The sequence below is a fragment of the Sorex fumeus genome, unplaced genomic scaffold, assembly GCF_029834395.1.
Source record: "Sorex fumeus unplaced genomic scaffold, SorFum_2.1 ptg000003l, whole genome shotgun sequence".
Taxonomy (NCBI): Eukaryota; Metazoa; Chordata; class Mammalia; order Eulipotyphla; family Soricidae; genus Sorex; species Sorex fumeus.
In genome coordinates, this window is record NW_026606060.1 from 26800096 (window position 1) to 26808375 (window position 8280).

Below are 8280 nucleotides of genomic sequence, written 5' to 3' on the forward strand. Positions count from 1 at the left end.
AAGAAACATGGAAAGAGTAACAAGGTATGCCTGTCTTTTTCTTTTGATGACGTTCTCATTTTCTTTCAGAAAAGATTGAAAATATACTTTCTGATTCCTCCCCAATATGAAGATAATCTTGCTAAACAATGCTGTTGTACATGCATTCCTGTATCCAAAGCAAATACTAATTCTAGTCCTTTGTGTTTTTTTTTCAAAATATGACTACTAGAGTTCTCAGTTAAGAACTGTGCTCATTCTGCTGTAGCTAGAAGGATTGGCAAAGGTTTGACTAGAAGATTTCCTAATGAATTTTTGTATACCTTATTAGGTCTGTTACATTTTTTTTCCAAAGGCAATTGGGAAGAATAAGTCAATGTTTGTCTTTAAAAACGCTTTAACTTTCTTTTCTAATAAGGGGAAATATATGTGTATTAGGACACTGATTATCAGTTAATAATAAATGATAAATAAATAAAATATTATTTAAATAAAACTTTAATTCCCCTTTAATGAAAATTTCTTCTTCATTACCTAGTTCATGTTAACTTTTTTTTAAAATTTATTAAAGCCAACTGTGAAAAAGGCTTACAAACATGGTGTCCTTTGTCTTCAAACAGGAATGTTTTGGTTTTGCATACTTCTGACTGATTTGTCTTATCCAAACAAGATGAATCAATGTCACGTTTACTATACTTGTGAAGTTGGAAACTCAGTAAGGAATCTAGGCAAATTTCTCTGAGAAGAACTGTAAGGATATTTCTCTTCCTTCACAGTCCCATTTCAATGAAAAAGCTTATTTTTTTTAAGCACTGAATTGATTGGGTCAATAGCTGGAGTTCTTCTTCCATCTTTCCTTCAGGTGGGCTAGTCAAGTTCACTTAGACACTTTCAGTCAGAGAAACAGGGAAGTTTGTTCGCTGTGACTTAGCTTCTTTTTTGTTAGCTTGAAGCTGGGAAATAGCCTGTATTGGGAAAGGAATGGCTTCTCCCTGTCAGGAAAGAGACCAGGAACAAAAATACAAACTGCAACACTCATATGATGCGCTTTATATTGGAAAAACATAAATTAAGGAAACAAACTATTAGGTAGGGCATTTATAATCTTCTTATCTTGAAAAACCTTGAAATGAGAAAGAACCTTTGCAGACAGAGCTGGTCGGTGGCTTTTCTTATTTCTCTCTGGTACCACAAAGCCTTCCTTTTGCACATGCGCCCGCTCTCCAATTGCTCACCCCAACTTGACCACACTCACTGAATTCTCCAGTGAACATTTTCTTTTCTGAAATTATGTATCACTGTATCACTGTCATCCCGTTGTTCATCGATTTATTCGAGTGGGTGCTAGTAACATCTCTATTCGTCCCAGCCCTGAGATTTTAGCAGTCTCTACTTGCTCGTCTTTAACAATGATTGGAGGCTCTTTCAAGGTCAAGGGAATGAGACCTGTTATAGTTACTGGTTTTGGCATATGGAATACATCATGGGGAGCTTGCCAGTCTCTGCCTGTGCGGGTGGGATACTCTCGGTAGCTTGCCGGGCTCTCTGAGAGGCATATATATATATATGCCATATATATATTTCTCTCTATGTCTGAACTCCATCAAACATGGTGTGGTAATTATGGAAAATGGGTGAGAAGTGTCTTATGATGTGTCCGGAAAGTGGCCTGCAGCGTGGCGGTGGCTGGGTAGTGGAGGTCGGCTGCCGGGGCTGGGTCCCTTTGTGGGGGGCTCTCACTCGCCCCCCCTCTGGGGCACTCCGAGTGAAAACAGCCTGGCATGTAGTCCCGAAATTGTGTATACATGTATATATATTTTTTTTCTTGAAAAAGTGGTTATATATTTACTGCATACTCTATGAGTTAAGGAGCACTATACTCATTATTTTTTCAGATACAGAAATAGGAAATAATTTGTCCAAATTTTCAGACAAGGTTTCCTAGAGGCAAAGAAAGAGGATTTGGGCATGTGTTGTTCTCCAGATATGTGTTCCAGGAGAAACTACATTATCAAGAACTAACAGTGATGTGAGGGCGCCATTCTTCCCATGCAAACTCTTAGGAACAAGGTGACAAGTAGTGTTTGGATTCATTTTTTTTTTAATGCAACATAACCCTTTTGAAACTCCTCTGGAGGAATACAAATGACAGTTGCCAACATCTTTATACTTCGTGGCCTATACCAGGTACAAAACAAAAGGTAGATTTTCTAGTATAGAGGTGTTAGGTACCAATCTAAGAACTCTTTCTAGATTCACTGGGAAGAAAGTTGGGTTGGAAAGAAAAGCAATGTCCAATTTTAACCAAGTGTGCCAAGAAGCCTCAGAGTAATGGGAATCCACAGGTTTCTGGAATTATCTATGATTATGGAATAAAAGTGAAATTTGGTGTGTGGGCAGCTAATTCTCTGGTTTTGGCAATCTGCCTCTGTGAAAATGTAGCTGGGGCAGGTGCACATAGAAGAAGTCTGCTGAAAGTTAACAACCCCCTAAAATATTCCCCCCCCAAGTGCTGTATGTGTGTGTTTGTGTGTTCCTCAAGCCAATACACTAAGATTGCTATGAAAAAAGAGAGGCCCTAGGAGGATAAGCGTAAATAAAATAAACCCCAAGTAAGATTTATTATGAGTCTTGGAAGATAGAATGTTAAGAATGTTTCCATGTAATGCAGAGTGAGGGCTTTAGTTGTGTTTGAGCTTCTCAGATCTTAGTCTGAACAATAAAAGTTCAGTAGTGTTGTTAGCATCGCAGATACTGCTGTTGATTAATTAACAAACACGAGCTTCTTAGGCTTCCATAAGCGAGAATATAGCAGTCATATTGGTAGTAAAGGAGAATGGGGGGGGGGGTGAGAGGCAAAGTAATGGTGCCTGTGAAAAAGGTCTTGCTCATTTTGAAAACTGGAGTTGGGTGCTTTTAAAGAGTGGACCATAGTTTTGTCATTTACTTTGCCCCCTTTTGTTTGAAAGGAAGGGAAAAGGGAAACTCATGCTCATATGTTTAATGTTATTTAACAAAGTAGCTACCACTTACATTTAAGTGTGTGGTAGCAGGGTTGTCACATCTCATAGACTTAAGGAATTTTGTACTTCTTTGACCTACTTGGCAATGCTACTGGGAAGGAATCTATTGTAGAATATTTATACTAGCACTTGCCCCTCTGTGGCATTAACCAAAGATTTTTGAGGGTTTCTAGACCTGCGCTCCTAAACTCTGTAGGGTGTATTTTTAAATTATATTCATTACAACCACCCCATGGCATAATCATTCTAGATTTGTGAGGAGCTCTAGATATTAAAAATATCACAAATTTGTTTGTGATTCTTGAATTTTTCAGTACAAAACCAAGTAAATCCTCGATTGAGTTATTACTTTCTTTTAGTTTATCTCTATTGGCAATTTCTTATTCTTTAAGCCTGCAGCAAGTCAAATCATGTCTTTCACCTGGTTTTATTCATTTTTAAAATTATACTCATCAGAGGATAATTTAGAAATTTGTAAGAAAATAGTTCTGTTTTCCAGTCATTGAAACTAACTTGTCAATTATTGACAAAATTAACGTAGATTTAAAAAATATAGGATTTATGAAAGTTATTCATAAAGTTCTCTATTGTATAAGACATGCTATGGCATCACATGAAGGGAGACATATAGATTGTGTTTCTGCTTTTGAAAATTATAGTCACAGATGGAACTGTGAGAACCTTTCCAGTTTTGATGTGGGGTGGGCACAACCTGCTATGCTCAGGGCTTACTCTTGGCTCTATACTCAGAGACCACTCCTGGCAGTGCTTGGAGACCATATGGGGAACCGTATGAAACAACTGAACCCGAGTTAATTGTATTTGTGGCAACACCTTACCTGCTTCACTCTCTCTGATCCCTAAAACTCTTTAATTGTTATAAACAAATATAATTTTTTAAAGAAATCTCCAATAAAATATAGTAATGATAGAGTGTGTGCTTTGGAAAGATTTCTTTAATCTATATAGATATGAAAGTTCAAATACTTCTTTAATAATAAAAATAAAGGGGCTGGAGTGATAGCGCAGCAGGAAGGGCGTTTGTCTTGCATGCAGCCAACCCGGGTTTGATTCCCAGCATCCCATATGGTCCCTTGAAAACTGCCAGGAGTAATTCTTGAGTACAGAACCAGGAGTAACCCCTGTGCATTGCCGGGTGTAATCCCAAAAAAACAAAAACAAAAAATAATAAAATAGAATTATATAATGTGCATATATGTTTGTGTACCAAATTATTGACTCACACATTATATATTTATTTAGGTATCAGTGATGCCAGCTAAAATATTACATCAATTGTATATTCATTGTGTTGTGTACTCTACTTTCCTCAATTTACATGAGGAGATCAAATTGGAAGGATGAGATAATTGGATCAATATTGCATATTTAGTAGTAATGAATAGTTTTATTCATGTATGGGTTTTTGGCTCACATCCAGTGGTATTAGGTGTGATTCCTAGTTTTGTGCTCAGGAATAACCTCTGGTGTTGCTCAGAGACAATATGAGGCACTAGGGATTAAACTGGAGTTGGTGGGATGCAAGGCAAGTACCTTAATACCCAACTATCTCTCCGGTCCCAGAAAGGAATAGTTTTTCAGACTTTTATACAAGGCCAAGCAAACTACACATAAGGCAATGCAACATGACTTATAAATATATTCACAGTGCTAGATAGAGTTTCTATACTCAAGCATGATATTCTAAGGGCATTTCCCCCCTCAGCACCTGCAATGATCTTTTTTAGTTTCTTCTAAAAAACTAAACCAGTCACCCCAAACCAGTATTATAAATCACTATCCTGCATGGTCTAAATCTTTGCATCTCATACTGTATTCTATAGCCCATTTGTAGCAATTCTTCTGGGAGATTTGGAGTCAACCAAAAAGCTACTAATTCTTTATCTTTAGGAATGAACTTTGGAAACATGTCTGCAAGAATCATGCCAAATGAGTCTTATGCATACTATACAATGAAAATAATTAGGTAGGTGTTAAACCTTACCGCAATAATTAATATTGTACAATATTTAAGGTCAAAGGGCTAGTAATAGAGACAAAATAGTAAAGGGAGTAGAATAACATCATATATTCCATGTACACATTTATACTTATAATTTTTTTTTTTTTTTGCTTTTTGGGTCACACCCGGCGATGCTCAGGGGTTACTCCTGGCTCATGCACTCAGGAATTACTCCTGGTGGTGCTCAGGGGACCATATGTGATGCTGGGAATCGAACCTGGATCAGCCATGTTCGCTGTGTGCAAGGCAAACACCCTACCCGCTGTGTTATAAAAACAACAACAAACTAAATTTCTTTAAAACTCGAAATAAAGCTAAACACAGTGAGCTCTGATACTTTATTTTGAATAAAGGTTTGAAATCACTCTTGAAGCAAAGATCACCAGTTTAAAATATTATAAATTTCCATTCAGAAAATTCCACAAAACATGCTAACAATTAATGTCTTCTAGTATTCCCATTTTTATATTTCTAGTGAGCCAGATTAAAAGTTAATATGAAATATGGTTATCTAAAGAAGAATCTCTGAACATAAAGAGAGGGCAGCAGAAACAGAGACATCATCAAATATAAAGGTGTTTGGTAAAGTTAAAGAAAAGGAAGTATTCTACTTCCCTCAGTAATTACTGAAATATTCATAGCATGACTTGCAAGTTGAAAATTATGCATCAACATCTGGCTGCTCTTAGGTTAAAACATGCACTTTGAAAAAAATTTATCCTTGACCCCCATCTTTTCTATAACAGCACACATCTCTTCTGCCAGTAAATTCCATTGCTTTTTGTCTTGAACATCTGCTTAATGACCTTATGAATTTTGTCCTTGACTTATAAGAGTTTGTTCTTAAAATGCAGCTGGAGTAAAATGATATTAGCAGAAGTGAGAGGCCAGGGGGATAGCTCAGAGGCTCAGAGAACCTACTTGCCATACTAAGGCTCAGAGTTATGTGCCAGTGCTCTTGCATATACTGAGCTATGGCCTTATGGCTGTGCCCTTTGTGCCTATCAGCTCTGCTCTCTCTGCATCACAAGCAATTTCTGGCTACCTCATAGTCAAGTGTGTGAAGTCACTGCACCTAAGGGGCATAGCTCCAAGTGAATATTCCAAGTGAAGAAACAAAGATGTGCAAGCACCACTATTTTAAAAGTGTGACCCTTGGTAGCATATGTGTGAGCACCTTAATGCAAACCAGCAAACACTACAATTACAGATTAAGTTTGGTCTCTGGCAATTACCACAACTACGTGTGCAAGTACTCTAGTCAAGCACATGTGCGACCCCTGGTCACTGGCAACTTTATAAACAGAGGGAAGATAAGGGGGGGGGGGATAAATTAAATAAAGTTTAAAAAGGCCTTAAAAGGCCCCAGAAGTTAAATAACTACTTAACTCCCCAAATGACTTGCTATCTTTATGGAATAAACTCAAAGTTCTTACATTGATCTAAGACCTCACAGATCAACTTGAGATGCCATTAGCTTCCCCACTAATTTGCTTTTTGCTCTTTGAAAGCAACCATCTTGCTCTATCTCAAACATTCCAAGAACCTCAGCGCTGAAGTGCTTTTTTACTTCCTAAAGCATTTTTTTTAAATAGTATTTGTCCTTTACTCAAAAACTTCCCACTGGGAATCTTCCTGAAAGCTAAAACAATGTTTTAACCATAGCCTATTAACCATCTCTGCTTAACTTTCTCCCTAGAACTTATCTTGTCTATTTTTAGTGAGAATCGAGGGTGGTTCAGACTACTAGATCTTTTCTTTGTGACGATTGTGCATGCTGTGGCTGATTCTGATGTGCCCTCAGGGACTGCAGTGGGGAAGACTTGCAGAGTTATGGTATCTCGAGTGGAGAGCTGAGGCAAGATTCCATACATACATCACTTTCCTAGTAATGCTCTCTGTTCACCGAATAGAAGTTTGGAGAGTGAAATTTAAGAAAAGGAATTGGAATGGTATCACAAAGGGCATGTCTGATGCCCTGGGTTTGATCAGTGACACTCACCCCCTCACACCCCCAGCAAAGTAGGGAGTGATCCCCAACTGGCACACACCCAACCTCCAGCACAGTAGGGAATGACACCCAAGCAACCCCATGTGCCAGAAATAACCCATAACATTTCTGGGTGTGGTCCAAAAACAAAAAACGAACAATAAAAAACTTGAGACACACATCACACTTATTTACTCTGTTTGTCTCATCTTCCTTTCCCTCCATAATTCTGAAACCTGGGGGGTGGCTTCATTTTCTTGATTTTGATGAGCGAGGAATGACTTTCTACATTTAAAATGACTACCCACACACACACACACACACACACACACACACACACACACTGCACATATCTCAAAATCCAAAGAATAATTTGTCATGTGTGATAGCTGCAATAAACTCAAATTTTAATGTTCCTAAATCAAGTTTTATTGGAACCTAGCCAAGCCCACTCATTATGTACCATATACGACAGCTTGTGTCATGGTGTTGGAGTTGAGTATGAGACACAGAGACCATATGTTTGATAAAACCCTACATGTTTATTCTCTAGTTCCTTAGATAAAAATCTGTTGACTCCCGATATAACAGAACATATTTTATGACTCAGGGTAGGGTAGAATCTCGGTAGACATAAAAAGTCTAGTCATCTTTGTTTAAAAATAGAGTCAAACCTTTGAGTCAAGCATGATTGACTATTTTTTAAGATCTATCTATTCCTAGCTATGAGATCTTAATCAAGAAACTTAGTACTTCTGTACTTTAGATTTCTTATATAATCTGGGGATGAGAACATTCTCTAGATTGAATATTTACAAAAGACTGGTGCCTAGTAGATGTTCAGTAAAAAATACTTGGTAAACATTTAATAAAAGTTTATTTCTTATTATAGCTTTGATTTATACTAGAAAACAGCTGAAACCCAATGTTTTACTTTCTAGAGTCATTTGCACACAAAGAATGGAAAATTATTATTGCTCTTAACCTAATAATTCTTAATACCAGTGATAGTAACAACTCAAAATTACAGACAAGAAATAGGTATTACTGAATGTCATTGGTATAGGACTTCATAGCTTGCATTTATATGTGGTCATCCTTGATATTCTGGGGATTCATATCATGTGAAATGAATGTGAGATGATTGCTCAAAAAAGAAAATGCTAGTCATAAAGGAAAAGATTAGTGAATTTAGTGATATTCAGTGAGTTCAGTGATATTCAATTAATTCAATATTAATTCTGATTGGAGATTGTGGCAGGAAA